Consider the following 25,088-nt stretch of genomic DNA (forward strand, 5'->3'; position numbering starts at 1 on the left):
TGGAGAAACAACATTATTATTAGGCTTGAGGCCTAAGTCCGTTCGAATAGCTGGAAAACCTTCTCAAGAAGGCACAAACAAGCCTGTGAAGACTATAATAAATACCTAACTCCTCAATGCCCAGACACCAAAGAATACCTACAAGCATCAAGGTCAACATGACCTCACCAAATGAACTAAGTAAGCCACCAGGGACCAATCCTGGAGAAAGACAGACATGTGACATTTCAGAGAGCGAATTCAAAATAGTCGTTTTGAAGAAACACACAAAATTCAAAATAACACAGAGAAGGAATTCAGAATTATATCAGATAAATTTAACCAAGAGATTAAAACAATGAAAAAGAATCAAGCAGAAATTCTAGAGTTGGAAAATGCAACTGACATACTGAGAAATGCATGAGAGTCACTTAATAGCAGAATGAAACAAGTAGAAGAAAGAATTAGTGAGCCTGGAGACAGGTTCCTTAAAAATAGTCAGATGAAACAAAAGAAAAAATAAAACATGATGAAGCATGCCTACAATATCTAGAAAACAGCCTCAAAAGGGAAAATCTCAGTGTTAATGGCCCTAAAGTGGATGTAGAGAAAGAGATAGAAGTAGAAAGTTAATTCAAATGGCTAATATCAGAGAACTTCCCAAACCTTGAAAAAGGTATCATTCAAGTACACGAAGGTTACAGAACACCAAGCAGATGTAACACAAAGAAGACATCATGGTATCTAATAATCAAACTCCTAAAGGTCAAGGATAAAGAAAGAATCCTAAAAGCAGCAAGAGAAAAGAAACAAGTAACATTCAATGGAGCTCCAATATGTCTGGCAGCAGGCTTTTCAGTGGAAATCTTACAGGCTGGGAGACATTTAAAGTGCTGAAGGAAAAACAAAACTCTTATTAGAATAGTACATCTGGCCAAAAAAAAAAAAAAAAAAAATCCTTCAAATATGGAGAAATAAAGATCTTCCCAGAAAAACAAACAAACGAAAAGCTGAGGGATTTCATCAAAACTAGACCTGTCCTACAAGAAATGCTGAGAGGAGGTCTTTAAGCTGAAAAAGGACATTAACCAGCAATAAAAAGTCATCTGAAGGTGTAAAACTCACTGGTAATAGTAGGCACACAGAAAAACACAGAATATTATAACATTATAATTGTGGTATGTAACTACACTTAGCTAGAAAGGCTAAAGCTGAACCAATAAAAAATAATAACTTTTCAAGACATAGTATGATAAGACAAAGAGAAACAAAAAAAAAAGCTGAGAGAATAAAGTGTAGTGTTATTATTAGTTTTCTTTTTTCATGTTTGTTTATGCAATCAGCATTAAGTTGTCATCAGTTTAAAATAATGGGTTATAAGACAGTATTTGCAAACTTTACAGTAACCTCAAATCAAAAAACATACAACAAATATACAAAAAATGAAAAGCAAGAAATTAAATCATACCACCAGAGAAAAGCACCTTCTCTAAAAGGAAGACAGGAAGAAAAGAAAAGAAGGAAGAAAAGGCTGCAAAACAATTAGAAAACAAATAACAAAATGACAGGACTAAGTCCCTACTTATCAACAATAACATTGAATGTAAATGGACTAAACTCTCCAATGAACAAAGACAGGGAGGCTGAAAGGATGAAAAACAAGACCCCACAATCTGCCCACAAGAAATGCATTTCACCTATACAGAGAAAGAAGGTCATTACACAACCATAAAGAGGTAAATCCAGCAGCAGGATATAGCAACTGTATAACCCAGTGGGTTCACCTTGCCTGCTGCCTAGATATAAGTGATTTATTAAGACAGGGGAATTGCGATGGAGAAAGAGTAATTCACGCAGAGCTGGCTGTGTGGGAAACTACAGTTTTATTATTACTCAAATCAGTCTCTCCAGCACTTTGGGATCAGAGGTTTTAAAGAATTTGGCTGGTGAGGGTTTGGGAAGAGAGGAGGGCTGACTGGTCAGGTTGAAGATGGAATCATAGGGGTCGACCAGAGGTTTTCTTGCTATCTTTTGTTCCTGGGTGTTGTGGCAGAACAGGTTGAGCCAGATTAATGTTCTCCTTGGTGCCAGCTGATCCATCCAGTGTAGGGTCAGGAAAATATCTCAAACACTGATCTTAGGTTTTACAATACTGATGTTATCCCCAGGAGCAACTTGGGGAGGTTTGGACCCTGGGAGCCAGAGGCTGAAAGACCCCTAAACTGTAATTTCTAATCTTGTAGTTAATTTGTTAGTCCTGCAAAGGCAGACTGGTCCCAAGGCAAAAAGGGGGCCTTTTCAGGAAAGGGCTGTTTCAATTTTGTTTGAGTCAAACCATCAGCTGAATTCCTTCTCAAAGTTAGTCTGACCTATGCCCAGGAATGAACAAGGACAGCTTAAAGGTTAGAAGCAAGATGGAGCTGGTTTTATCTAATTTCTTTCACTGTCATAATTTTGCAAAGACGGTTTCAATTGTAAATATATATTGTACCCAATGCTGGAGCACCAGATATAGAAAGCAAATATTATTAGAGTTAAAGACAGAGATAGACCTGAACACAATTGCTGGAGGCCTCAACACCCCATTTTCAGCATTGGACAGATCTCCCAGACAGAAAATCAACAAAGAAACAACAGACTTAATCTGCACCACAAAGAGATCTAATAGATATTTACCACGTTTCATCCAATGGCTACAGAATACACATTCTTTTCCTCACTACACATAACATCCTCAAAGATAGACCATTTGTTAGGCCACAAAACAAGTCTTAAAGCATTCAAAAAAAGGGAAATGATCACAATGGAATAAAACTAGAAATCAATGACAAGAGAAATTTTGGAAACTATATAAACAAATGGAAATTAAACAATATGCTCTGAATGACCAGTGAGTCAGTGAGGAAATTAAGAAGGAAATTTAAAAATTTCTTGAAACAAATAATAATGGAAACACAGCATACCAAAACCTGTGAGATACAGCAAAAGCAGTACTAAGAGGGAAATTCACAGCTCTACGTGCTTACATCAAAAACAGAAGGAACACTTCAAATAACCTAACGATTCATCTTAACGAACTAGAAAAGAGCAAACCAAACCCAAAATCAGTAGAAGAAATAATAAAGATCAGAGCAGAAATAAATGAAACTGAAGTGAGGAAAATACAAAAGATCAATGAAACAAAAAGACGGTTTTTTGAAAAGATAAACAAAATTGACAAACCTTTAGCCAGACTACCAAAGAAAGAAAGGGAGAAAACCCAAATAAATAAAATCAAGGATGAAAAAGAAAACACCCTGATCAACCTCCATACATAGACTCATGGCTACAGCTAGTTCTAAACCCTCCACAGGGGCTGAGAGGACAAGCAGCAACGGTACTGATGGCAAAGGGGCAGGCAGCTAGGGAAAAACCTCACTCCACCCGCCGAGGGATGTAGACTCCTAAGGCCTAAGGCAGAGGACAATCCGCTAGGACTGGCAATCAACCAGGCCCCTGTGCTCATTGAAGTCAAGCCTGGGGCTCAGCCAGTTAGGCAAAAGCAATATCCAGTTCACCAGGAAGCCCGAGAAGGATTTGGGTCCACCTAAAACACTTAAAGGACTATGGAATTATAGTTCCTTGCCAGTCTCCATGGAACATCCCCCTCTCGCCTGTTCCTAAACCAGGGACCAAAGATTACGGGGCCAGTGCAGGACTTGCGCCTGGTTAATCAGGCCACAGTGACTTTGCACCCAGGTACCCAACCCATACACACTGTTGGGATTATTGCCAGCAAAGGATAGTTGGTTCACCTACTTGGACTTAAAGGATGCTTTCTTTAGCATTAGACTGGCCTCAGAGAGTTAGAATCTATTCGTTTTTCAATGGGAAAATCCAGAAACAGGTGTAACCATCCAGTACCTCTGGACCCGGCTACCCCAGGGGGTCAAGAACTCTCCCACCATCTTTGGGAAGGCACTGGCCCGTGACCTCCAGGAGTTTCCTGCTAAGGACTTAGGCAGCATGTTGCTCCAATATGCTAATGACCTTTTACTGGGACACCCCATGGCTGTCAGGCATCCTACTTTGGCACCTGGAGGACTGTGGGTATAAAGTCTCTAAAAAGAAAGCCCAGATTTGCCGACAGCAAGTGCGATATCTGGGGTTCACCAACCAGCAGGGAGAGCGCAGCCTAGGAGAAGAGAGGAATTTGAAACCTGCCAGGACCCGAAACTAGAAGGCAGATACGAGAGTTCCTGGGAGCCGTGGGTTTCTGTAGATTGTGGATTCCAAACTTCGCGGTACTGGCCAAATCCCTTTATGAAGTTAGTAAGCAGAGAGACAAGGAACCCTTTGAATGGGGATCTCAGCAGTGGCAGGCCTTTCAGGAACTGAAAGAGAAACTTATGTCAGCCCTGGCTTTGGGGTTACCGAGAAAAAAATGGCAGTTGGGAGTTCTAACACAAACAGTGGTACCTTGGCCCAGGTCTGTAACTTCTCTCTCCAAGCAGCTGGACGGAGTTTCCAAGGGATGGCCCCCATGCTTAAGGGCCCTGGCAGCAACTGCTCTGCTAGCACAAGACACTGACAAGCTAACTCTGGGGCAAAACTTAAATAGCAAAGCACCCCATAAAGTAGTGACTCTAATGAATAGCAAAGGACATCATTGGCTGACAAATGCCAGGTTATCCAAACACCAGAGCCTGCTTTGTGACAATCCCTGCATCAGCATTGAGGTCTGCAACACCTTAAACCCCGCCACTTTGTTCCCAGTGTTGGAAGGCCCAGTTGAACACAACCGTGTTGAAGTACTGGACTCAGTTTATTCCAGCAGGCCCAATCTTCAGGATTAACCATGGACAGTAGAAGACTGGGAATTGTGTGTGGATGGAAGCAGTTTTGTTAATCCACGAGGGGAAAGGTGTGCCAGCTACGCGGTAGCAACTCTGGACACTGTAATCAAGGCCAAGCCACTGCCTCAGGGTACTTTGGCTCAGAAGGCTGAACTTACTGCTCTGACCTGAGCCCTAGGACTGAGTGAAGATCTCCAGGTAAATTTCACTGAAATGCCCAAGTGTGGAGGACGTAGTATTTGTTAGTCCTGGTGTGCACATACTGTGAGTGGGTAGAGGCCCTCCTGACTAGGACTGAAAAGACCCATGAAGTAACCCGTGTGCTTCTTCCAGATCCCATCCCTAGGTTGGGACTGCCACTGCGCATCAGCTCAGACAACAGACAAGCATTTGTGGCAGATTTGGTCCGGAAAATGGCAATGGCATCGGATATCACTTGGAAGCTGCACGCCGCCTACCAACCACAGAGTTCTGGAAAGGTGGGGTGGATGAACCGGACTACTAAGAATAGCTTAGGGAAAATGTGTTAGGAAACAGGATTAAAGTGGGTGCAGGCACTTCCCTTGGTGTTATTCAAAATTAGATGTACTCCCTCTAAGAAAACAGGATATTCCCCCTATGAAGTCTTATATCACAGCCCCCCTCCCTTACTGCAGGGACCCCCAGGAACTCCTCGGGAGTGGGGAGAGATTGAACTAGGGTGACAGTTACAAGCTCCAGGAAAAATCACTCAGGATATTTCAACCTGAGTTAATGAAAGATGCCTGTAAGCTTCTTTTCCCCAGTTCACCCTTTCTCACCAGATGATTCTGTGTGGATAAAGGACTGGAATGCAGTCCCTCTGAAGTCACGATGGAAAGAACCCCAGACCGTGATCCTGACCACCCTAACAGCTGTAAAGGTAGAGGAAATTCCAGCCTGGCAGCAGCTGAAACTTAGGAAGCTAGACCAGACCCAGACAACGACTGCAGAAATCACCTTGAGAAGGACACCAAGTCTTGTTCCAGCCACATCCTGGAGGCTGGCTGGTCCATGCAGGGCTGAAGCATGAGGAAACTCATCGTGGGACTTATTCTTCTTAGAATTTGGATTTACACACAGTAGGGACATTAACTGATTTTGGAGAATGCTCTCAGTATGTGCACCAGGTTACTGAGGTAGGATGGAAAGTTACTGCCATTCTTTTGTTCTACAGGTATGATGAATGTACAGGGACACAGAAGGGAACCTGTTTATATAATGATACTCAGTATAAGGTGTGTAATCCAGGGGATGGACAATCCAACGTCTGCTATGATCCATCAGAACCCCCTATGCATACAACTTTTGAAATTAAACTCGTAACAGGGCAATGGAACAGCCCTACTAAGTTAACAGCTAAAATAGAGGATCAGGAAAATGAGAATGAGAATGACAACACTAATGTTATAGGTGAGATTCTCAAAGCGGGGAGTGAGGAAGGAGACCCTTCATCCTCTTAAGCTTCTAAGAGCCCTTCCCCCTAGACTGACTGCTACATTGTATTTCAATAGGAAAAATAAAGGTTGGCAGACAGGGCGCCACCCTTAATTGCACTCCTACAGATCACAGGCATGGTATGGAGGAATCTTTCCGGAAGGCACTGTTTTTGCTTAAACATGATCAAACCCCCATCTAGTCATGTAGCCCATGCCTACTTCATGGTTTAAGACCCTTTCATACATAGTTTCTAGAATTCTAAGCCTTTAAAAGGGCAAGGACTTTGTCAAGGAGCTCGGCTGTTAAGGTATTTTTACCTGCCACAGCTCCCTCCCAGCCAAATAAATCACCACTTCCTTTCCTCTTTGGTGTTTGAAAGGTTTGTCTGTGGCTGCTCCTGCTTCACTATGACCAACTATGTGCCAATCAATTTGAAAATCTACAGAAAATGGATAAATTCTTAGACATATACAACCTACAGCAAGATTGAACCATGAAGAAATAAAAAACCTGCATAGATCAATAACAAGTGTCGAGACAGAAGCTGAACAAAAAGCCTCCCAGTAAAGCACTCCCATGTTTGCTGTGGCACTGTTCACGATAGCCAAAATTTGGAAGCAACCTACATGTCCATCAAGAGATGTATAAAGAAAATGTGGTGCTTACACACAATGGAGTACTATGCAGTCATAAAAAAAAGAATAAGATCCTGTCATTTGCAACAACATGGATGGAAATGGACATTGTCATTAAGTGAAATAAGCCAGGAACAAAAGACAGACATTGCATGTTCTCATTTACTTATGGGAATTACAAATCAAAACAATTGAATACATGGAGACAGAGAGGAGATGGCTGGTTACCAGAGGTTGAGAAGTGTAGTGGGACAGGGTGGGGGGAATATGGAGATGGGCAATGGATTAAAAAAAAATAATAGAAAGAATGAGGGCCGGGCGCGGTGGCTCAAGCCTGTAATCCCAGCACTTTGGGATGCTGAGGCGGGTGGTGGATCACAAGGTCAAGAGATCGAGACCATCCTGGTCAACATGGTGAAACCCCGTCTCTACTAAAAATACAAAAATTAGCTGGGTATGGTGGCGTGTGCCTGTAATCCCGGCTACTTGGGAGGCTGAGGCAGGAAAATTGCCTGAACCCAGGAGGCGGAGGTTGCGGTGAGCCAAGATCATGCCATTGCACTCCAGCCTGGGTAACAAGAGCGAAACTCCGCCTCGAGGAAAAAAAAAAAAAAAAAGAATGAATATCTAAATATTTGATAGCACAAAAGGGTGACTACAGTCAAAATAATGTAATTGCACACTTTATAATTAGATTTTTTGTAAGACAAAGGATAAATGCTTGAGGGAATGGCTATCCCACTTTCCATGTGATTATTACCCATTGTATGCCTGCATCAAAATATCTCACATGGTCCTTAAATGTATAAAACTCCTATGTACTCACAAAAATTAAGAATTAAAAAAAGAACAGAATGCTAAATTGCCTCATAGTGGTATATACTAAATATATTGCCAATACATTAAATTATAAATCAACCTACTTGTTAAAATTCTGTAATTTTTAAAAGTCTATTTTTAAAATTACATCTTTTTAACTCGGTATTAAATATTTGTGCACAATTGTATCCTAGTGCCTGGATGGTCCCTAGAACACACTCTACTTAATCAGGATCTCCAAGAATGAACAAGGCCTGTGCATTGTGACAAAGACTGCTAATTTCTCCCAGTATCTATTTCTCCCTTTTGTCATTAGTAAGAGCCCCAAGTTTTACCTTTTGCCCTCCAGCTAAAAGGCCATATTTCTCAGTCTCTCTGTCAGCTATAGCCATATGACTAAGTTCTGACCAAGAATGGAAATACTGTGCAGGGGATACTAGATCTACTTAAAGGGAAGGGTATAACCCTTTTCTGTTGTCTACAATTTGAAAATAGGGACAGTCCCTAACACCTGAAACTGCATACAGGCCCAGCCTGCCTGCCTCTCATCTTCTTTACAGCCAAAGAAATATAAATCTCTAATTTAGGCTAATATTATTGGGCTTGGGGTTTTTTGCTTGTTAGATGGTAATGCATTGATACATGTAATTTTTTTGTTTGTTTTTTGAGACAAAGTCTTGCTCTGTCACCCAGAGTAGAGGGCAGTGGTACGATCTTGGCACACTGCAACCTCCCCCTCCCGGGTTCAAGGGATTCTCCTGACTCAGCCTCCTGAGTAGCTGGGATTATAGGTGCATACCACCACACCTGGTTTAATTTTTGTATTTTTAGTAGAGACGGGGTTTCACTATGTTGGTTAGGCTGGTCTCAAACTCCTGACCTTGTGATCCACTCACCTCGGCCTCCCAAAGTGCTGGAATTACAGGCGTGAGCCACCACGCCCAGCCATGTAATGTTTTCATAAAGCACCACAGACTATTCTGATAGGGCTTTTGAATAAAAAGTAATTTAGAGAAATTTCCATTTAGTTAAAAAAAAACCATATATCAAAAGCACAAACGACAAAAATTTAAAACTTTGGTGCATAAAGGAACACGATCAACAAAGTAAAAAGACAACCTAGGGAATGGATGGAAATACTTACAAATCATATATCTAACAAGGGTCTAGAATCTGGAATACATACACAATTACAAAGAACTCTACACTCAACGATACGACAACAAATCATCCAATTAAAACACGGGCAATGGACTCAGACATTTCTCCAAAAAGACAGGCCAACAGCCAGTAAGCACATGAAAAGATGAGTTCAACAGGTGAACGCAAATCATAACCACAATGAGACACCACTTCACACCTACTAGAATGCCTATAATTATTTTATTTTATATTATTATTATTTTTTAATCTTTAAAAACTTTTTTTAAAAAAAGAAAATAAGTGTCCACAAGGACGTGGGGCTGCATATTGCTGATGGGAATGTAAAATGTAGCAGCCACTGTGGAAAACAGTAGGGTGGCTCTTTAAAATATTAAACATGGAAACACCATATAACCCAGGAATCCTACTCTTAGGTATATACCCAAAAGAATTGAATATAAATGCTCAAATACTTGTAAAAACATTCACAGCATCACTATTTGTAACAGCCAAAAGGTAGAAACAACCCAAATGGCCACAAATGGACGAACAGATACAATGTGATACATACATACCATACTTCTTAGCCATCAAAGGTAAAGCGTTTATACATGCTACAATGCACAGGAACCTTGAAAACATTAAGCTAAGAGAGAAAACCAGACGGGGAAGCTCACATATTGTATAATTCCATTTACATGAAATGTTTAGAAGCAGATTAGTGGTTTTAAGGGACTGGGGATGGGTTACTGGATGGGCAGAGAGTGTTTAATGGGCACAAGGTTCCCTTTGGCATGATGAAACTGTTTTGAAAGAAGACAGTGGTGATAATTGTATGCTGTGAATGTATTAAACGTCACTAAATTGTATGCCCAAAAGAGTGAGTTTTATGTTAGGTGAATTTTTCCGAACTTTAAAAAAAAAAAACTCAAAAAGGCCGGGGGCGGTGGTTCACACCTGGAATCCCAGCACTTTGGGAGGCTGAGGCAGATGGATCACAAGGTCAGGAGATCAAGACCATCCTGGCCAACATAATGAAACCCCATCTCTAGTGAAAATACAAAAAATTAGCCAGGTGGTGGTGCATGCCTGTAGTCCCAGCTACTAGGAGACTGAGGCAGGGGAATCGCTTGAACCCAGGAGGCAGAGGTTGCAGTGAGCTGAGATCACACCACTGCACTCCAGCCTGGCAACAAAGCAAGACTCAGCCTCAAAAAAAAAAAAAAAAAACCTCAAAGTCAAATATGGATTTATCATATAACTTGACCATTCTACTAGGCATTTACATAAGAAAAATAAAAGCTTATGTCTACACAAATACTTGTATAAAAATATTCATAGCTTTATTTGTAATTCCCCAAAATTGGAAACAACCTAAATACCCATCAACAGGTGAACGGATAAACTGTGGTACAGCCACAAAATGAAGTGTTGTTTAGCAAGAAAAAGGAATTAACTATTGATACATTCAACAACATGGATGAACCACAAAATAACTATGCTGAGTTAAAGAAGTGAGAACCCACCCCCAAAAGTACATATGATGATTCCATTACTACAAAATTTTAGAAAATTCCTACCAATGTCTAGTGATAAAAAGCTGACCAATACCTGCCTGTCGACAGGTGTAGAAGAAAGAATAAGGGGTATTACAAAGAGACAGTAAAGAACTGTTGGAAGGAAGAGAAGTATTCCTTAACTTGATTGTGGTGACAGTTTCACTACTGGAAGCACATGTCAAAACTCATTCAATAACAGTTTAAATATGTGGAGTCTACTGCACATCAATTATACCTCAATAAAGCTATAAAATGATAGTGTTTCTCAATAGGAAGTGCAGAGTAAAATGATCACTCATACACTGACAATGGAAATTAAAACAACAATACATTTCGTATGAAGTCTTAAAAATATTTTTGAGCTGAACACGATGTCTCTGTCATCCCAGCACTCTGGGAGGCTGAGACAGGCAGATTACTTGAGCCCAGGAGTTTGAGACCAGCCTGGGCAACATGGGCAAAATACAAAAATTAGCCAATGTGGTGGCACATGCCTGTGGTCCCAGCTATGAGAAAGGCTGAGTTGGGATGATCATCTGACCCAGGGAAGTTGAGGCTGCAGTGAGCTGAGATCTCTGCAGTGAGCCAAGATCATGCCCCTGCATTACAGCCTGGGTGACAAAAATGTTAAAGAAAAAAAAATTTCAAAGAATAGCTGCTTTTCAAAGAAAAATACTTACTCTGATATTACTGAAAATGATGTAAGATATTAAACAGCAATGTGCATTGTATTTGCGTTTGCACACCCATATGAATAAGCTAAGACACACCAAAATCCTGCTGGTGATTGCTGGGACGTGGTTTTTATATTCTTCTCTATATGCTCTAAAATAGCTTTCTGTATACTCCTGTGTATCTTCCATATATAGCTCATAATTCTATAATTAGCAAAATATTTTAAAATATGCTTACATAGGAATGATATTTACATCATCAAATTTTGTATCAGATTTGCAATGCATCCGTTGCAAAACAATGTTTGCAAAGTCCTCTTAAATACTGCAGAACACAAGACTTTCTCAGACGTCTGGTATGGGAGCCCAATCTGAGAATTTAAGCACAATCCTGTTTCATCATGGTTACAAAGCTTCTACCTAAAAATAGCTTACTCTTACATAATCGCTTGCCACAGATTTGTATGTTTTACATATCCTCAAAATAAATAGGTTTTTGTTTTTGAGATATGCCGCCAGAGGTAAATAATCATTCTTAAAAGCAGGGAAGTTTAATCATAATCTAAACACAAATCTTTTCAGAAGTTATTCAGGGGCTCTGCAACTGATAGTTTTGTTGATGAAAATCACTAGAAACATTTATATGTAACAGAAGTAACACCATAGCAACTAATTGTTTAAATGAACTTTATTTGAAATATATATAATACCTCCATTTTAAGTGTATGATTCATTAAGTTTTTACAAATATATACCCCATGTAACTAGCACCACCATAAGATACATAATATTTCCATTACCTCTCCTCCCCAAGTTCACAGTCACTTTCCCACTTCTCTTCACCCCCCACCCAGGCAACCACCGCTCTGACTTCCATATGGTTTATGTTTGTCTGGTTTTGAACTTTGAATAAATGGAATCATGCAAGATGGGTACTCTTTTGTATCTGGCTTCTTTTACTAGTATAACATTCTTCAGATTCATCCATATTGTTAAAACTATAAGCAGTTCTGTCTTTACGAAGGACTACTCCTCTGTACAGTTGTTTTATGATTTCCAGCTCCACTTTTTACATGACTTCAGCTTTGTCTCTGAAAATAACTTTCTGTATATGGTAAATATTGCTACGCCCAGAAAGACAATCATTTTGCTTTTTTAGAATTTTGATATTTTATTCTGCTTTGACAAGTGTTTCCTGGTTCTCAAACTTGAGTAAAAAATTAAAATGTGTGGAATCACAACTTGGGTTATATGACTAGCTGAAGAAAACACTGCAAATATGTTAACACAGTGCTTCCCAAGTTTTGTCAGTACATATGTTTACTCTATGCGAGGTACTATGCTAAATACATGGTGTATCAGCTCATATAATCCTCTCCACCCACAATCTTGTGAGGTTTGCCGCTGAACAACACCCTTAAAAATGGTTAAGATGGTAAATCATATATTTTACCAAAAACAGAAAAAATAAAAGATTTTCTCCAAATACTGGACTAAAATATATGGTTCAGATGACTCATATTAACACACCAACGAAATCCCAAAACCCTTCCATTGCAATATTTGCCATGTATTTTTACTTGGGTCCTTGACATTATCTATAACAAAGTCACTCTCAAAATGTATATATTCTTGACATAAAATAAAACGATAGCATAAGGTAACAATATATTCCCAACATCTTTTCTTTGAAATGGAGTCTCACTCTGTTGCCCAGCCTGGAGTGCAGTGACATGATTCTCACCACAACCTCCGCCTCCCAGGTTCAAGAGATTCTCCTGCCTCAGCCTCCCAAACAGCTGGGACTACAGGTACACGCCACCATGCCTAGCTAATTTTGTATTTTTAGTAGTGATGGAGTTTCACCATGTTGGCCAGGCTGGTCCAGACCTCAGGTAATCCACCCACCTCCACCTCCCAAAGTGTTGGGATTACATGTGTGAGCCACTGCGTCCAACCTATTCCTAACATTTTAACAACTATGTACTTAATACTACTTGCAGAAAAAAATCCCAAAATGTAATCAGCATATGTGAATGCACCCTGGGGTACAATCATATTGAATTAATTCACGAGAGAATGTTGTAATCTAATGATTGCCAAACTGTGAGACTATGAAAATACAGAACAGTTCCCAATTGGGATTGAGGCAGGACCTACCATTGATGAAGCCTACACAGAAACTGTGGATGAACCACAAATCAGGCTTTGAATTCTCTTAAGGTCAAAACAGAAAGAGAAATACAATCAATTATGCCCTTTTAATTGTCCACCAGGAAAAAAAACCACCAACTGTTCCTTAGAGAAAATAAACTCCCTCTTTGCCCTTAGCTCTAATTTCTTATCCAGGATTATATAAAGGGGAATACAAGTATTAGAGGGCAAAATAACCATGTCATTAAGGCTAATAATTTTTGAAATACCTTTCAACAAAAAATTGAGGGCATAACTCCAACTTACAAGTCAGTCAGGGCCATTTTCCTGAAAAATCAAGAAAACACAGTCCAGGCTACAGCATTCTGACAGTTCAGCTTAACATGAAAATAAGGAATCTTAGGAAATAGGCTACTTCTGTTTTCCCAACGTGCGACTTCAACCAAGCAAAATCTTCACAAAAAGATGGAAAGCAATTTCCTGTTGAAAACCTGGAACACAGGTATTCTGTGCAAAATCGGAGGACATTTCAGTATTCTTGGCCATCTGCTTATCTTACTTCTAAATTTGGCATCCCTTGGTCAAATTAAGAAAGTAGCGTATAGAGATGACCACATCCGCTTGGGCTGTCTAAAGAATTTTCCTGTTCTTCAGCATTAAATTTAGAGGCAGAATCCTGGATTTAGCTCTGAGTTTTGCCCACTCTTAGCTAGCTACGTAAGCTTGGGCAAGTAAATGACACTCCTCCTGGTCCTAGCTTCCTCTGCAAGATAAAGAACAGACCACTTTCAAATCGTTCTGTGGAGATGCTACAGTGGATGAACAGGTGCTTTTACTTTCATCAGTCTTGTACACTGGTATCCACGTCTGCCTCCACTGTCAGTAAAACCTCTGAAGACTTCCAGACCAGATGTTCTACAATCTAAGAACAATTCTGTGATTTTTGAGATTTTAAACAACTAATCCTTAACACAAATAACATAAATAAATAAAATATTCATAATGAAATAATTTCTAAAACAAGTAAGAAATTTTGGCCAGGTGTGGTGGCTCACGCGTGTAATCCCAGCACTTTGGGAAGCCAAGGTGGGTGGATCACATGAGGTCAGGAGTTTGTCACCAGCCTGGCCAACATGGTGAAACCCCATCTCTACTAAAAATACAAAAATTAGCTGGGCATGGTGGCATGTGCCATGCCCATAAATCCCAGGTACTTAAGGCTGAGGCAGGAGAATCACTTGAACCCAGGAGGCAGAGGTTTAAGTGAGATGAGATCATGTCATTGTACTCCAGCCTGGGCAACAGAGTGATACTCCATCAAAAAGAAAAGAAAAGAGAAAAGGAGGAGGATAAAAAAGAAATTTTACTAAGAATTATGTACTCACAAATCATTTCTAATCAAACTGTTCAGAACCCAGAAAAACAAGAAAATCTCCCTCACAGAAACATTATTGTGAGGGCTGATTTCTCAAGTAAACTCAAAAAAGGCCCAGTGTCCTCAATGTAGCAAATAATTAGGCAAAATAACAGGTGATGTCCCCAGAGCATAGCATGTCGTCACCAGAGCATAGCCTCTCCCCTGCCACTGTATGTAACAATGTGTTCGTGTCTGCAGCCTGGGCAGTTATGAGCTCCCCTCTCCCAGGGGAAAGACATCCCCTGCATCTCTCTTGACCACTGAGCATAACCACTGTGCTGCTTGTTATTTCCATTACCACCTACTGCTTCCCATCAGGGTTCCTCTCATCCAACACACCATGCCACAAACCAGTTCTGCTCCCTTTCTCTCCCTGAATTGTGCACAAGTTCCCTTTAAGATATTTTGGTAAGAATAAAGCATGGAAACTGATGAGTTTCCCTTATTGCATCTGAATGTCAGAGCAACCTGTGAGATAGAAAAAAGGGTCTGTGTTAATGACTCTGTGTTACACAGAACAACATGAGCCTTGGAGTAAGTTGCCCACAGCCAAAGAGTAAGAAAAGGGTGTCTGCTACTGAAACCCGTGCGTGCGGACCCTACATAATAGCAGGCTTGTGTTCCATCATTTATGCCTTCTTCCCTGGCTTTCCCGCACTCTCTCTGGCTCTGTCTTCAGCTGGACTGCATAAAGAATAACAAAGATCATGAGGTAAACAATGGTGAACCTTTGAGTATCTAAAGAAAACCAGATACGAGTTATCCTGCCTTGTTTCTCTTTGGTGTTGGGGCCAAGGTTCTGAGAAGGAAAGGGGGTGATGAATATGTTGAACAGACGATGGAAAAATCCTCAAAGTGTAGGACAGAGAAAACAAGGGAGAAAGAAAAAAGGTGGAAAAGGGAACAAGGGAATGAGGGTCATTCTTCTAACACTCAAGGATAGAAAACAAAGTATGAGGGAAAAAGAAGATGAGCAGCAGGTGAGGGAAAGAAATTGAAATGCCAAGCAGTGGAAACAGGACAAGGTGGCTAAGAGAAAAAAATCTGGAAGTCATTCAAACCTTCCATACATTTTAGGTGTTTTAAATGTTAGGGGTATAGTACCTAGACTCCTGCATAAGCAGTCTTCAGGCTGGCAAGATGGAGTCTACAAAAATACATTATTAGAGTCTATAAAATAAAGCACTGGTTAAGCTAACAGTGATACATTCATGAAAATTACAAACTACTAGAACTACAAAATATCCAACTAGAAATCTGGAAAAGAAAAATTTTGAATTATCCATGTTCAAAAGACAAGGGATGATAAATGCATAGATCTAAAGAAAAAAATGAAACAAAAAACTGATATAGATAATTGGAAATTTAATTTTAAAAAAGATGCAACAGATAAGAAACTAAAGACCGTTTCTTGAAAAGTAATCAAAAAAAGCTTTAATGAGACTTATAGGGAGGAACTTAAATTCATATGAAAAGAATTTATTTGGAAATATCCAAGTCAGGATTAGAAAAAAGAAAATGAAAAAAGTTTAGGAAGGATATATAATCACATATCCAACCTAAGTTTAAAAAAAAAAAGAAAATTATGAATACGTTTATAATACGTTTCAAAACTTAAATGTAAAGAATTCCTGAAAATATATAACTTGTCAAAACTGACCCAAAAAGAAATAAAAAACTAAAATAACCCTAGAAATATTAAATACATGTAGTTAGTAGTTTAAAAAAACACTTCACAAAGATGTTCTTATATGAAAGTTCTAAATTTTCAAGGAACAGATCATTTCAATTTTATACAAAACAGCAAAAGAGGGAATACTCCTAAATTCACTTTATGAGGTCAGTATAACCTTGATGTTAAACCCTGATGAGGACAGCACAAAAAAAGAAAATTCTGAATCAGTCTTACTTATAAACATACATACTAAAATCCAAAGGAAACCAAATTGACTAGAATGTCAAAGATAATACATCATAACCAAATTAGGTTTATTCCAAGTAGACAAGGATGGCTGGCTTATCACTAGAAAAGTCCAAATACATCATTTACCAGCTTAACAAACTTAAGAAACCATACAACCCTTTAAACAGACACCAAAGAACATCTGATAAAACTCAGCACCCCTTAATGATAAAAAATTCAACAATATAAGAATGAAAGGAAACTTTAAATCTAGTAAATCATATTTGTTAACTACCATTCTTAACAGTGAATCATTAGAAGTTGGAGGTATGCCTTTCTTTTAAAAGACATCACCGATGAACATGAATTCCCACCATCTCAGCTTCTATTCAACATTGCCCTGAAGGCCCTAGCCAATAAATTAAGAATAACAAAAAGAAATGAAAGGTATAAGAATGGAAAGAAAGGAATAAAATTACAATCATTCACAGATTATGAATGTCTACAAAATCTATCTTGGTCATTTGTTTCCTCACTCCCTCCACATTTACTCCTTTGCACACTGCAATCTGGCTTCTTCCTATGTCAAGCTTCCCTGTTTTGTGTTTATTTTTAAGACTGGGTCTCACTTTGTCACCCAGGCTGGAGTGCAGTGGTGCAGTCTCAGCCCACTACAACCTCCCCTTCCCAGGCCCAAGTGATCCTCCCACCTTAGCCACCCAAGTAGCTGGAAACACAGGTGCACACCATCACAACCAGCTAATTTTTTGGTAGAGACAGAGTTTTGCCATGCTGCCAATGCTGAGCTCAGGAGATCCACCTGAGCTCACAATCTCCTGAGCTAAGGAGATCCACCTGAGCTCACAATTGCCTGTGCTCAGGAGATCCACCTGAGCTCACAATCTCCTGAGCTAAGGAGACCCACCTGCTTCAGCCTCCCAATGTGCTGGGATTACAAATGTGAGCCACCGTACCTGGCACTATGTGAAACTTCTAAAACTTCTGTCATCAAAGATTTCAATGACCAACCACCATGGCACATGTATACCTGTGTAACAAACCTACATGTTCTGCAAATGTATCCCTTTTTTTTTTTTTAATGAAAAAAAAAGATTCTAATGACCACCTGGCTACCGAATACAATGGGCATGCTTCAGTTCTTACTCGTCCTCGGGGTGGCTCGTCTCCCTTGACCTCCCCTGTTCTAGAGCTCCTCCCGCCTCTCTGGGAGCCTTTTCCCAGTCATCTCCACTGGCTCCCTTTCTTCCACTTGTCTTTCAAGTGTCATATTCAATCTTTTGATTTCAAACTTGTCCAAGTGTCTTCTCCTAGGTGAGATTATTCATTCCTTTGACCTCAATTACCGTATTTACTTAGGTGACTCCCAATGCTAATGATTCCCAAAGTTTTATCAGACACCTAAGAACAACCTTACTTGAACATACTTAGGTGACTCCCAATGCTAATGATTCCCAAAGTTTTATCAGACACCTAAGAACAACCTTACTTGAACATACTTAGGTGACTCCCAATGCTAATGATTCTCAAAGTTTTATCAGACACCTAAGAACAACCTTACTTGAACATAAGCATGTCCAAAGGTAACTCATCTTTCCACATTCCCTCAATTCCCTGCCTTAATCACTTTCTAATCAGTGTAACTTGTGCCATAATCCTGGGTGTCACCTATGGCTCCACCTTCATTCCCCACATTCCCTGTAGTACCAGCTCCTAGTCACGTCGTGTGTTTCTGAAGCATCTCTCTGCTCTCCAATCTCCTTCCCTTCCCTTCTCCAGTCACTAACTTGGTTCAGTCACTGATTATCTCTCTTGAGTTCCTGCACCTGGTTGTCCTGTTTGCAGGCCAGTGCTCCTCTCTAAATCCTTCTCATAAGGAGCAAATCTCATTAAATCTGATTAAAATCTTTCAGTGACTCCAACTGCCCAAGATAGAGAACTCTATAAGCATACTTTACAAAGTCTTTCAAAAGGACCCTGCTTCTAGCTGTTAGACTGGACTGTCTCTTTATTCTTTCCCTCCATTCCAGTCTTAATAAGTGATTTGCCAAAATTTACCCTCTTCTTTTGTTTCTGGATATGTTGTATCTTCTGTAAGAATCTATTCAGTCACCTGACTCCTGTATAAGTCAGATGACTAAATAGATTTGTCATCTAGTTTGATGAAGACAGACTGGTCTAGCAGTCTCTTATAAGGTAAACAATCTATAAATATTTATCAAATGACTCAAAAAAAAAAGTCACAGACTGTAACAGACATCAAATCCTCAATGGTCCATTATAAAAATGTACAGGGGTTACACCCTTAAGACTCTGAAGTTAAAATGAAAGGAAAATTATGTCTGCCTATATAACTCATGCAAAATTCATCAGCGTACAAGCCAGGCACTGCATTCCACATTGGGAACATGGCAGGGAATAAGACAAACACAACCACATGCAGACTATAGTCTTGGTATCATCGTGAGATACAAAAACTTATCAGGATAGATCTTGAGTCACATCAAGCATGACAACCTAACACACACACCCGCACACACACACTCTCACACACTCCATGCTAATTAAAACCTTATGTAAGGTTTTATAATTAGCATTATGAATCTTATGAATTTTTGTTCAAAAATTCCCCAAAAGTTATCACAATGAAATCCAGCTTCAGTTCACATAAACTTCATTTTATGTATAACTTATGTTCTAGCTGCTTCCAAAATAAATTTGTAACTGTATCTCTGGACACTATATAAAATAAACTGAAAATTTTAGAAATATCTGTTGAATAACGTGGACTGAATCACAATTCTAAACTTCTATTAGCGGAATTAAAATATTGATTATAATCCTCAGAAAGCTGATAAACAGTCATATATTTGAATAACAGAAGTAGTAAGTTTAGCCAACCTTTTTATAAAGAATGTAAATGATAAATGTCAAAAACTGTACATAGAGCTTAGATTATGATGTTGCATATTTTCTCAGTTATGCACAATATTTAAAACATGCTCAAACTATAAACTACCTTGAATATTAATAAGACCTTTGCTTTAATATGGAAAACCTAACAGGCTTTTTTACTTCCCCCGGTTTTGCAGGGCACAAAACCGGAGTTAAAGAAATTATATGGGTCACCTTCACCGTCAATACAACCTCCTCAATTTAACCTTTAAAGGGTTTCTAAAGAGGTGAGACTAGAGTCCAACAACTATATTCAGATTGATACAAGCTCCTTTAAAACTCGTCTAGCAAAAGTAGCACTGGGACAGAGGCTGAAATAGCTACCTGGTCTTTATACTCTGATTAATTACATGCTAAACAGAAATTGAGTTACCTTGCCAAAGACATCAGCTTAGGAGCTAAAAAATCAAATGTGATTTGGAGGGGAGATTAACTTCGGTGTGTCCTCAAAATGGAAAGCAAGTTTACATTAAGACACCCCCCCACCACGCCCCGTATTCCAGCCTACACATTATTCCACCAACACGCATTTCAAGCATTTTTTTCTCTCGAAAAAGATTCCTGCTAAGCAATGCCTTAATTCAGTCTTTGAACCTAATTAAAATTAAGAAACTTTTAAGAGCCTTAATAATTCAGAAAAGCTGTACTAAGCTCTTCCCCGGCATCTTCCTCTCCTTACCACCCTCTCTCCAAACCCAGAAAAATCCAGCACAACAGAAAGCACAAAACAACTAGCCACATGCTCTGAATGCTAGGAAACGTGATTCCCCACTGGTTTAGGCTACAAAGAAAGCCTGTGAGTAATCAAAAATCCTTAATCAAAACATTAAAGTTAAAAGCCACCTCCCCATTCCCCAACACAAATAGAATTTCCCTTTCTCTCCTTAATCCGCTCGGCACTTCTCGTATTCTTGGAATTTCATCGGCCTCTAAACAGCGGCTGGTAAGTTCATCTCAATGTCAGCCAGAGCAGAGCCATGCGAAAAATCACTAACTTGGAAGGTTATTCAGGACAATAATGTCTTTCACTGTCTTACTCCTCCCACTCCAGCCCTACTTGACCTAATACTAATATTCAACTAAAAAACACATCGGTCCACGGGCTTTTTCCCCAGGGGCTCTTCCTGCAGGAACCCCACGGCAGGGAGACCCGCGCTGGGAAGAGAGCCGGGTCTCGCGGCTGGTGCTCCCCTCCCCACGCGCCCGCGGCTGCACCCGGCTCTGCACACACACGTCCAACTATTCTTGGATCTACTCACATCCCTGGATGAAGTCTGGCCGCCCTCCCCGGTCCCTCCCTCGGCGTCCTCAGTGGCCCCAGGCTGCCCCGCAAAGCCACCGAGCTGCAAATACACCCACCCACCTGGGCCAGATCCGTGGACCCCGGCTGGCGCGCTCCACCCAGCGCTCCTCGCTAGCTCCAGCGCGAATGCGCCCGGCCTGCTCCTCCTCCCCCTCCCCTCCAGTCGAGCCGAGCCGAGCTGATCCTGGAGGCGCGACCCAGGGCGGCCCGCAAGGTCTCCCTAAGTCACCTTCGCGCGGCCCGCCCCTGGCTCCGGCTGGGCAGCAGCGCCCGCCTCCCCCAGCGAGGTCGGGCAGAGGTGGGGCCCGCCAGCGGCCCAGGACTCCCGTGCCGCGCCCGCCCGGGCCGCAGAGGTCCGCGCTGCCCCTCGGCCGCCGCTGGCTCGGCCGCAGACCCACCCTCCGGGGCTCGCGGGTAGAGCGCGGGCAGGCGGCGGAGAGGCCTGCGGCGGGCGGCTCCCAGCGCGCGACTGGCGGCGTCCGGGCCGCTCCTCCCCTTCCCCAGCGCCGCTGGCGGGCGGAGGCGCAGGTAGGGACCGCCGGGGAAGCCTGCACAGCCCTCGGAGTAGAGAGGTCCGGGACTGCTCCTTGGGCTCTGCGCGAGCGCCGCGGCGAGGCGCCTGCGAGGTCCTAGAGCGGCTGTGCGCTCGGCCCTCTCCTGGAGACACCGGCCCTGGCAACTTTTTTTTTCCTTTTTGCCAGCCCGCCCATCGGGAAACTCTGGAAAGCAAAGGAATCTTCTCTCCAGTCCTGCCTGTCACTTACTCAGGCTTATGCTGAAGCGTTCGCGTTTACGGTTCCAAAACCAAGACTGAAAGCCAGTCTTCACATAGTTGTTTATACCATAGTTTGATGGGACACTGAGCAACGAGGAAAACAACGGTATTAATCCTACTACCATGAAACCTACTTACATAAAATTATTCCAGCCAAGCTTGAAGGGCAAAGGTTCAGGGAGAAGGAAAACCCACCACCCAAATACCACACTTCGGTGCGATTTTCAGGTTAATGAAATGTATGGTTAACTATAACATTCTGATGGAGGGGGAAAAAATCTTTTTTTTCCAACATGTTTTAAACCTTTCACCTTATTAAAGTGTTTAAGTCTGTCATCATACTTAAGGGAGTTCAGGGTAAAAATTGACAAAATTAAATACTTCTTTCACAAGATCCTACGTACTTTAAGTCCCACTGTCACCGGTGGTAGCTGTAATTGTTCTACAGACCTAGAATGTGTTAAAGACCATTCCAGACCATACTGGGAAAATTGTGAATGAGTGTCAGTGAGGTTTCATGGCATCTTTGTTTTTATTTTTATTTATTTATTTGGAGACAGAGTCTTGCTCTGTCCCCCAGGCAGGAGTGCAGTGGCTCAATCTCAGCTCACTGCAATCTCCACCTCCTGTGTTCAAGCGATTCTCATACCTCAGCCTCCTGAGTAGCTGGGATTACAGGCCTACACCACCACACCCGGCTAATTTTTTCTATTTTTAGTAGAGATGGGGTTTTGCTATCACCCTTGTCTCCAACTCCTGGCATCAACCAATCCGCCTGTCCCGGCCTCTCGAAGTGCTGGGATTAGGGGCATAAGCCACCATGCCCAGTATCATGGCGTCTTTGAAAAGTCTGTTTCTTTCTCTTTTTTCACTCTAAGTAATAACTGTTACTGTATTTGGAAAAACCACATATGGAAAGAGGAGTCCCTGCCCTCCCCAGGCCCTGAAAATTAGAGAATGAATTCAGTTTATAAAAGAAGTACTACGTAGAAAAACAATGAACAACAAATTACCTTCTTGTTTTAAAAGGCAATGTACAGAGCCCCTAAATGTACCAGGTACTGTACTGAAGCACCTCACATAAAATGACACATACATATGCTCAATTTCAGATTTGGAAACAGAATTCCTAAACATATATTGATTTGCTTAAGGTTGAGGTAGCAGAGTTTAGATCCATATTGGTCTGATCCAAAAGCCTGAATTTTTCCCTTTGTACATTCATTATTCATTCATTCAAATATTTATTCACTATCTACCACACGCCAAGTACCAAGCTACAAAAATAACTACCATACAGTTGCTTCCTTAGGGAGCTCCATTTTGTGAACATAAAATTATACAATATGATAAATGCTCTGACAGCAAGGAACTCACGGAGCAGCAGGGATACCTCACCTAGTTTTGAAGGGTGGAGCCTGGATGAGGAAATGGTCACAGTCACCCAGCATGGCAAGCCTGAGAATTTATCTCACACAACAGCAATGGGGATCTGCATGCTGGGGTCAGGGAAGAAAGAATAAAGGGAGATACACAACCAAGATATAAAAAAAATCAAATTGGGCTGGGTGTGGTGGTTCACGCCTGTATTCCCAGAACTTTGAGAGGCCGAGGCAGGCAGATTGCTTGAGGTCAGGAGTTCTAGACCAGCCTGGCCAACATGGTAAAACCCTGTCTCTACTGAAAATACAAAAATTAGCCTGGCATGGTGGCAGGCATCTGTAATCCCAGCTACTCAGGAGGCTGAGGCAGGAGAATTGCTGGAACCCGGGAGGTGAAGGTTGTAGTAAACCAAGATCGCACCACTGTACTCTAGTCTGGGTGACAGAGTGAGACTTTTTCTCAAAAAAAAAAAAAAAAAATTGACAGGACTTGATTAAAGATAGGGAAGAATAAGGAAGAAGAAGGATGGACCAAAGCCGGTTCCCATGATCTTGGCCTGAATTACTGAATGAGTGGCAAGTCTATGAGTTGAATGGATAACTCAGTTTGAGACACATTCGTTTTGAAATGCTTCTGATATAAACATATGTAAATGTTCAAAAGGCAGCTGGATATACTAGATCAGAACTTGGGAGAGGTCTGAGGTAGAGACTTCTGAGTCATCATGGAATTCTAGTTAAAGGAGTGGGCGAGATCAACCAGGGAGAATGCGAGGAGTGAGAAGGCCACTCACAGAAACCTAGGGAATACTAATATATAAGGCATAGGCAGATGAAAGGATGCTTTAGAAGGTGACTGAGGCTAGGCCTGTGGCTCATGCCTGTAATCCCAGCACTTTGGGAGGCCTAGGCAGGTGAACTACTTGAGGTTAGGAGTTTGAGACCAGCCTGGCTAACATGGTGAAACCTCATCTCTACTAAAATACAAAAAATTAGCTGGACGTTGATGGCATGTGCCTGTAATCCCAGCTACTTGGGAGGTTGAGGCAGGAGACTCACTTAAACCCAGGGGCTGAGGTTGCAGTGAGCCAAGATAGAGTCATTGCACCCCAGCCTGGGCAACACAGTGAGACTCTGTCTCAAAAGAAAAAAAAAGGTGACTGAGAGGGAGCTGCTACAAAGGAAGGAGAAGCCAAAAGAGGCAGCATTGTGGAAACCACTGTGGAATTCCAAAAAGCAGGAAGCAGTCACATGCCAGGCCCTTCAGAGGACAAGACAGACAATTTTTAAATGTCTTCTGATTTAGCAATAACAAAATATTGGCAAGAACAATTTCGGTGGACTAGCTGGGAATGAAGAAGTAGAAACAGAAAGTATCACATTTTCAAGAATGGCATTGGAAAAGGATGCAGGGAGATAGACAAAAACTATAAATAAGAGGGTAGAGAATTCCAAAGAGAGGAGCTATTTTTTGAAGCAAGGTCCTCAGGGAAGCAGAATGGAAGGAGACAGATGCCTCCAGCAAAAGGCAAGAAGAAAGGATAAGAGCAGATGCAGATGAAAACTGGAGAGAAGGGAGTGGAGCCATATACAGTGACTGGCTCATGTTTAACAAAGGAATTCTGCTCAGAGTGGAAGGAGATCTGAGTGGACTGCAGAGACAGAGGGCCAGAGAGGGGTGTGGGCCCAAAAGAGCTGTTAAGAACATAGGAAACGAAAGAGATCAGGGTCACAAAATGACTACAGGACTGCCTGAGAGCACAGGAAGTGAAATGAATGGAAAAGATCATGACTTTGTAGGGCTGTAAGTCCACATGAACGCATGATTTCGCTTCAAAGATACTAGTGTCTGGTCCAGAGAAGCAGCATAGAATTCTAACCCTTCAGATAGTTCCAATGGCATATGGTGCATATACCACAAAATTAGTACCACTCTTTTTTTTTTTTTTTTTTTGAGATGGAGTCTCACTCTGTTGCCCAGGCTGGAGGGCAATGGTGCAATGTCAACTCACTGCAACCTCCGCCTCCTGGGTTCAAGCGATTCTCCTGCCTCAGCCTCCTGAGTAGCTCGGATTACAG

General features: G+C 41.3%; 1 protein-coding gene across 20 annotated transcripts in view; it reads right to left on the minus strand.

Moving 5' to 3' along the window:
• Positions 1–25,088, minus strand: part of OSBPL1A (oxysterol binding protein like 1A) — a 237,688-nt gene that overhangs the window by 95,355 nt on the left and 117,245 nt on the right. The window contains exon 1 of one of the 20 annotated variants that reach the window (XM_054244070.2): positions 21,251–21,323. The exons of 15 other annotated variants lie outside the window; for them this stretch is intronic. The gene's annotated coding sequence lies outside the window, so the exon portion shown is untranslated. Of the gene's footprint in view, positions 1–19,922; positions 20,539–20,808; positions 21,324–25,088 lie in introns of those variants that run through there. 4 more of the 20 variants (XM_078347907.1, XM_008979618.5, XM_008979619.4 and 1 more) reach the window with 4 other exon arrangements.

The sequence above is a fragment of the Callithrix jacchus genome, chromosome 13 (assembly GCF_049354715.1).
Source record: "Callithrix jacchus isolate 240 chromosome 13, calJac240_pri, whole genome shotgun sequence".
Classification (NCBI taxonomy): Eukaryota; Metazoa; Chordata; class Mammalia; order Primates; family Cebidae; genus Callithrix; species Callithrix jacchus.